At 34.0% G+C, this 8,345-nt stretch overlaps 1 non-coding gene across 1 annotated transcript; it reads left to right on the top strand.

The window, feature by feature from the left end:
- Positions 1-218: 218 nt before the first annotated feature.
- On the top strand, positions 219-326 carry LOC148565261 (small nucleolar RNA R71). Its single transcript, XR_015885162.1, has one exon. It is a non-coding gene; the product is annotated as a small nucleolar RNA R71 (small nucleolar RNA).
- Positions 327-8,345: the final 8,019 nt, after the last annotated feature.

An 8,345-nucleotide genomic window follows, 5' to 3' on the forward strand; every position in this document is an offset into this window, starting at 1 on the left:
GTATCAATTTCAAGAACTCCCTTCTTCTAAGGCATCCCATTGTTCACAGGATTCCTCTCAGAGGTGTACATGAACTGGTTATTTGCAACCTTTTCAATGAGTTCCTGAGCTTCTGTAGGGGTTTTCACGTGAAGAGATCCTCCTACAGAATGGTCCAATGACATTTTTGACAACTCAAACAGACCATCATAGAATATACTTATGATGCTCCATTCTAGAAGCATGTCAGTAGGACACCTTTTGATCAGTTGCTTATATCTTTCCCAAGCTTCATAGAGGGATTCTCCTTCCTTCTGTCTGAAGGTTTGGATTTCCAATCTAAGCTTGCTCATCTTTTGAGGAGGAAAGAATTTGGCCAGGAAAGCACTGACCAGCTTATCCCAAGAGTTCAGACTATCCTTAGGTTGTGAATCCAACCATGTTCTAGCTCTGTCTCTTACAGCAAAAGGGAAAAGCATAAGCCTGTAGACCTCGGGATCAACTTCATTGGTCTTGACACTGTCACAGATTTGCAAGAATTCAGTTAAAAACTAATGAGGATCTCTGCATTAGAGAAACTAATTGAGGCTTAAGCTTAAAATTGTTTGCTCTACTCGCAGGAAGTGAGATGCTTCTTCCATAGAAGTTAGAAGATGGTGCAATAAAGTTACCAAGCATCTTCCTTGCATCTCCACCATTGTTATCATTTTTGGCCATGTCTCCTTTTTTTTCGAAAATTTCTGTCAGGCTTTCTCCAGAGAATTGTGCTTTAGCTTCCCTTAGCTTCCTCTTCAGAGTCCTTTCAGGTTCAGGGTCAGCTTCAACAAGAATGTTCTTATCCTTGTTCCTGCTCATATGAAAAAGAAGAGAACAGAAAAGAAAATATAGAATCCTCTATGTCACAGTATGGAGATTCCTTTTTGTGAGTAGAAGAAGAGAAGAGAAAAAAAATTCGAACACAGGGGAGAAGAGGGGGTTCGAATTATGAGTAGAAGAGAAGTGTTAGTAGATAAATAAATAAATAGAAAGAGATGGGAGCGGGAAGAATTCAAAAATTAAATAAAATGAAATAAAAATATTTTTTTGTTTTTATTTTGACTATTAATTAGAATTCAAAATTTAAGAAGGAAAATAAAATTAAATTAAAATTTAAAACAATTAGTTAATGAAAAGAAATTTTTTTGAAAAAGAGGTTAGTGATTTTCGAAAATAAGAGAGAGAAAAGTAGTTAGGTGATTTTGAAAAAGATATGATTGAAATAGTAAACTTTTAAAATCAAACAAAGAGTTAAGTAGTTAATTGAAAAAGATTTGAAAATCAAATTTGAAAGGATGAGAAGTTAGAAAAGATTTTGAAATTGATTTTGAAAAAGATATGATTGAAATTGAAAAAGATATGATTGAAATTTAATTTGAAAAAGATTTAAAAAGGAAATTAAAAATATTTGATTTTTGAAAATTAAAGTTGATTACTTGACTAACAAGAAACTAAAAGATAGGATTTTAAAATTTAAAGAATGAACCTTTCTTAATAGGCAAGTAACAACTTGAGATTTTTGGATCAAAATATTAAAAGTTAGCAATGAATTCGAAAATATGAAACAAAAATAAGAAAAAGATTTTTGAAAATCATTTTGAAATTTTCGAAAATATTAAGAAGAAAATTGAAAAAGATTTGATTTTTTGAAAAAGTTTTGAAAAGATAGGATTTTTAAATTGAAAATTTTGACTTGACTAATAAGAAACAACTAAATTTCAAAACTTTTTGACTAAATCAATTCAAAATTTTCGAAATTTATGAGAATAGGGAAAAGATATTTTTTTGATTTTTGAACTTTTATGAAGAGAGAGAAAAACAACAAAAAGACTCAAAACATGAAAATTATAAATCAAAACACACAATGCATGCAAGAACACTTTGAATGTCAAGATGAACACCAAGAACACTTTGAAGATCAAGATGAGCACCAAGAACTTATTTTTGAAAATTTTTAAGAAAAGGAAAACATGCAAGACACCAAACTTAAAAAATTTTACTCTATAGACACTAATAATTCTAAAATGCATATGAAAAACAAGAAAAGATGCACAACAAGAAAATGCAAAGATCAAACAAGAAAAATCATCAAGAACAACTTGAAGATTATGATGAACACATGCATGAATTTTTGAAAATTTAAAGAAAAATTAAAACACATGCAATTGGCACCAAACTTAAAATTTGACACAAGACTCAAACAAAAAACATCAAATTTTTGGTTTTTTATGATTTTATTAATTTTTTTGGATTTTTCGAAAATTATTTTGAAAAAGAAAAATAAAGATTTCAAAATTTTTAATAAGAATTCCAGGAATCATGTAATTTTAGTCTAAAGCTTCGGTCCAGGAATTAGACATGGCTTACTAGCCAGCCAAGCTTTCAGTGAAAGCTCCGGTCCAAAACACTAGACATGGCCAATGGCCAGCCAAGCTTCAGCATACAAATCAGGCATACAACAGTTGATCAGATGGGAGTCCAAGGACTCTTGTGATGATAAGTTGAAACCTCGGTCCAAAAGAATTAGACATGGCTTCACAGCCAGCCAGACTTCAACAAATTATCATGAAACTCTAGAATTCATTCTTAAAAATTCTGAAGAACAAATTAAATTTTTTTTTGAAATTTTTTTGAAAATAAAAATAAAATAAAAAAATAAAAGGCTTAAAATAAAATAAAATTACCTAATCTGAGCAACAAGATGAACCATCAGTTGTCCAAACTCGAACAATCCCCGGCAACGGCGCCAAAAACTTGGTGCACGAAATCGTGATTGTTCATTCCCCATCAACGGCGCCAAAAACTTAGCACGCATGTTTGCAATCTTAAATTCTTTTTCACAATTTCGATACAACTAACCAGCAAGTGCACTGGGTCATCTAAGTAATAAACCTTACGTGAGTAATGGTCGATCCCACGGAGATTGTCGGCTTGAAGCAAGCTATGTCACCTTGTAAATCTCAATCAGCCGAATTCAATTGGTTATGGAGAATTGATAATTAAAATATAATTAAAATATAAAATAGGATAGAAATACTTATGTAATTCATTGGTGAGAATTTCAGATAAGCGTATGGAGTTGCTTTTGTTCCTTCTGAACCTCTGCTTTCCTACTGCTTTCATCCAATCATTCATACTCCTTTCCATGGCAAGCTGTATGCTGGGCATCACCGTTGTCAATGGCTACTTCCCGTCCTTTCAGTGAAAATGGTCCAAATGCGCTGTCACCGCACGGCTAATCATCTGTCGGTTCTCGATCATGTTGGAATAGGATCCAGTGATCCTTTTGCGTCTGTCACTACGACCAACACTTGCGAGTTTGAAGCTCGTCACAGTCATCCCTTCCCGGATGAGAATGGTGAGAATGGTGATAATGGTGAGAATGGTGATGAGCGTCACATAATCATCACATTCATCATGTTCTTGTGTGCGAATGAATATCCTAGAGAAGAAATAGGCTTGAGTTGAATACAAAAATAATAGTACTTTGCATTAATTCATGAGGAACAGCAGAGCTCCACACCTTAATCTATGGTGTGTAAAAACTCTACCGTTGAAAATACATAAGTGATAATGGTCCAGGCATGGCCGAATGGCCAGCCCCCATGTCTAAGGAAAAACATTCCAAAGATCTAAAAATGATCCAAAGATGTGGGAAAAAGACCCCTAGTACAATAGTAAAAAGTTATATTTATACTAAACTAGTTACTAGGGTTACAAAATTAAGTAAATGATGCAGAAATCTACTTTCGGGCCAACTTGGTGTGTGCTTGGGCTGAGCATTGAAGCTTTCACGTGTAGAGGTCTTCCTTCAAGTTAAACGCCAGTTTGTAACTTGTTTCTGGCGTTTAACTCTACTTTGCAACTTGTTTCTGGCGTTTAAAGCCAGAATAGGGCAAAAAGCTGGCATTAAACGCCAGGTTGCGTCATCTAAACTCGGGAAAAGTATAGACTATTATATATTTCTGGAAAGCCCTGGATGTCTACTTTCAAACGCAATTGAGAGTACACCAATTGGGTTTCTGTAGCTCCAAAAAATCTACTTTGAGTGTAGGGAGGTCAGAATCCAACAGCATCTGCAGTCCTTCTTCAGCCTCTGAATTAGATTTTTGCTCAAGTCCCTCAATTTCAGCCAGAAATTACCTGAAATCACAGAGAAACACACAAACTCATAGTAAAATCCAGAAATGTGATTTTTATTTAAAAACTAATAAAAATATATTAAAAACTAACTAAATCATACTAAAAACTATGTAAAAACAATGCTAAAAAGCGTATAAATTATCCGCTCATCAGTAATGCTGACATGATGGAAGATAATGTTGAAAGTCATGAGGGTTCTGCTATCAAGAATTCGATGCTAAATCCGTATGAAGTTAACCCTGATGACGGAGATGATGCTGATGATGAACCAAGGGAAATTCTTGATGATGGTGACGAGAAAGATGAGATGAACTATTACAGTGACACACAAATCCCTCGACATAGCCTGCCATTTCTCGACCATATGACCGGATGGATCACTTCTCCAGGTTGAATCTTGATGCAATGACTTTAGATTGGTCGTTTACCCATCGAGGCCTCGAAGAGGATCCAAGAAATGAGTTCGAGGTTGGACAATAATTTGAGAGCAAGAAAAAAGTCATGTTGGCAGTTAAGAGGTATAGCATCAGTTAGTTATGGAGTATAAAATACTAGAGAGTGACCAGTTGAGATATGATGTACAATGTATCCAGTTCGGGTCCAGTTTCTCTTGGAACATATGCATAGCATATCGCTGAAAGTAAGAAAAATGGTAGGTTAGAGATACCTTTGAACTAGCAGAAATTGACGAGTATCAAATCCATCTGGCCGTAGTAGTGGAATATGGTGATAGGTCCAGGAGAGCAGTGAACTAAGCAACCACCCAGATTGTGCTGACTATGCTTTATGGCACCACACATCTGGCGGTACATCCATGCCAGCACAGCCGAGCCCCATGATAATCTGCCACATCTGTCAAGGTTCTCTAGTAGGGAAAGCCACCTGATGTGTACCCGAGAGTCAGATGCATCCACAAATAATATATCCCTGATCACCTACATAATATAACCTCTCGTTTACTGCAATAAGTGCTCCTCAGTGGCATCCTACTCCAGCTCTCCTCAGACGGTATTGTGAAACCATGTGAGTTTGACAGTGCACTTGGTTTGGCACTGTCTACCCTCTGGGCCAAGAACATCACCCAGTAGCTGGTGGCAAAAATTCTCAATGGACTATCCATCATGGTGCTGCTCCCACTCACCGATGCAGCCACTAATAGGATCACCATTGATCTTGAGTCCCAACTGGTAGGCCACATCCTGCAGGGTGATAGTCATCTCCCCGCATGGCAAATGAAACGTATGAGACTCAGGTCTCCACCTCTTTATCAATGCTGACGCCAGTGAACAATCGTACTCGAATTCCACCATATATGCCACATGCTCAAACCCGGATCACCTGATATATGGCCTAATCTGCTTAGGCGGGAATCTCATCAAATTTCGTCTGGTGCGAAAGATCCGAGGCGCCTACCGAACCAAAAAATCAAGTTAAAAAAAGGGAGTTAACACATAAAATTACAAATTCACATTTTATTACAATATAATAAACAAGATTAATAAAAGTGTACCACTCGATCAAGTCTGTCGGCAATGTGTTCAGCCTGATCCAATCTGTAAAGTATATGCTCGTACCTCAATAACTGTTGCTTCGTCTAACTACACCCTAGTAAAATAAAATAACATAAACTAAACTCAATTCTTTTGACATTAACTAAATTTTTAGAAGATATATTTAAACTAATTGTCTACCTTACATCTTAATCAGTTTATAAACTCACTAATTAAAATGTAAACCAACTACATGAGGCCGTCAACTAACTCTATAAATATAATAATGAATAATTAACTGATAACTTAATTTTACTAACTATGTATCATTCTAATATAATATAATCCAATTACATATTCAACTAACTCTATAAACATACTAATCAATAATTAACTGATAACTTAATTTTATTAACTATGTATCATTTTAATCTAATCTAACTAATTATTCCAGTAATTACCATCTAAATCACAACTTAAACTAACTATTCCGACTAAACTAATTAACAATTAACTAATAACTTACTCTAATTAACATGTTATAAACAGTAAACAGTAACTATACTTGAAAATAATAACATAAAAAATTTAACTAATACGTTATATACTCTAATTAACATGTAAACAGTAGACATTAAGTCTAACTAACATGTTATATACTGACCTGAAGCTGACAATATACTAGATAACGAACTTCACAGACATCGGAAGACAGAAAATCTCGTAGAGAAAATTTTGAATATCACAAGCGAAGGAGGAAGAAAGTAGATTTGGAAGGAATAAAGCGACAAACTGAATTGGCCCCATGATTTATATAGTATGTCGAACTCAACTTGAAATTCGCCGGAGGGTTAGGCAAACTCTATTTAAATTATAGAGTTCGCGCAGGAGTGCGGTGAACTTGTCCTAAATTCTAAAAAAAAATGTATCTCAAAAATTGAAGTTCGAATAACATGTTTTTAGAAATAAATATTTTTTTAATTTATTTCAAAAAATCAAAAATTGAAGTTCGAATAACATGTTTTTAGAAATAAATATTTTTTTAATTTATTTCAAAAAATCCTATAATTAAGGATTAAGTAGCATTAATTAAATCCACTAACACTTAAATTTTGTATCATTTAATGAAAGTTTTCCCATATAGTTATTGTTGTTACATTATATTTATTCTATCCATTTTAAAATAAGTGTGGTTTTTTACTTTAGTTTTTATTAAAAAATAAAAAATAAAATATATTTTTTATTTTTAATGTTAAAAAAGATTTAAAAAAATTTTGATATTTAATTTGTTTTAATTTTATCTTTAACAATTTTGGTAAATTCTAATTCTATTTTTACCGTCATATTTTTAACAGTCAACATGTAGTCAACACTTTTTTTTTAATTTTATCCTTCTTTCAATCCCCTATCTCCACTACCATCATACACAGATACACTGCTCTCTTCTTCTTTCAACCATCTTAATAAATCATCACTTGCAATAAACTTTACTATTACTCCCATATTTGTTGTGCTACTACAAATTCTAACCAACCCTCACCATATTGCAGCCCCTCCCACCCCTACCTCGGTACCACATCACTCGCCCACCACATCATCATCACCGTCACTACCTAAAGCAAACCTCCCCATACATCAATGTTGCAAACACCACCAGCCAAAACCTTCTAACACACAACAACATTCAGCTTTAGGCTTTTAATTTTTTAAAAGAAAAAACGCAGATAGAGAGACAGAAACGATGGCAGAGGAGGTATGATAAGAGAATTCTTGTATGGTTCGGAATCAATCAAGACAAGCATCAATTCGTTGGTAGCATAGTCCAAACCAAAAATGAATTCTCACTATCAAATATTAAATCCAATACAAAATATAAACCGAGAGTATTTAGCTCCCGGGTCATCTTCCCTAGGAGTTGCAATGAAATGTACAATCATTTATTGGCTATGAGAGAGAGCATGGAGAATTTGGAATGAAGGCAAGAGAGCAAGAAATGTAAATACCAAGAAAGTAAGTGATCATGCAAAGAATTAAAGGAAAGTAATTAAAGGACTCTTGGCAAGAAGTGGGTAATCTAGGTTTTCTATCCTAGTTATGGACCACAAACATGGCAATTGTATGGAATCAATCCAAATCAATCAGTCATCCTTGAGAATTAGTCAAAGGTGTAATTGATCTCAATCCATAAGTCCTAGTCAACTCACTAATTACTTAGTGAAAGACTAGCGTCAATAGAAATCAAATCAATTAACTAATCTCACATAATGCGGAATGGACATCCATAACTCAATTCCACCCAAATATCTAATTTCTCATCCAAGAGTGTGAAAACTAAACATGCAAGAAATTAAACATTAAAGCAATAAGAATCAAGGCAATAAAGTGCAAGGAAAGGAAATAGCAAGAAAGTAACTTAACATGCAAGAAAGTAAATGAAAGTAAGTAAAAGTCAAAGCAATAAAACTTCAAAAGCAAGAAACCTCTTGGCAAGTAATTAAGGACTAAGGCTACCTATCCTAGCCATTGACCACAAACATATGAGGATTATGAAGAGTTAATCTTACTTAGTCAACCTTACATCAAAGATAAGTCAAATAGGCATAGTTAATTTCAATCCCTAAGTCCTATGTCAACACTAAGGGGTCACATAGAGTCAAGTGAAACTAAATCAACTAACTACTCTAATATATCAAACAA

Source organism: Arachis ipaensis, chromosome B5, assembly GCF_059453495.1.
Source record: "Arachis ipaensis isolate K30076 ecotype BB chromosome B5, ASM5945349v1, whole genome shotgun sequence".
NCBI classification, from domain to species: domain Eukaryota; kingdom Viridiplantae; phylum Streptophyta; class Magnoliopsida; order Fabales; family Fabaceae; genus Arachis; species Arachis ipaensis.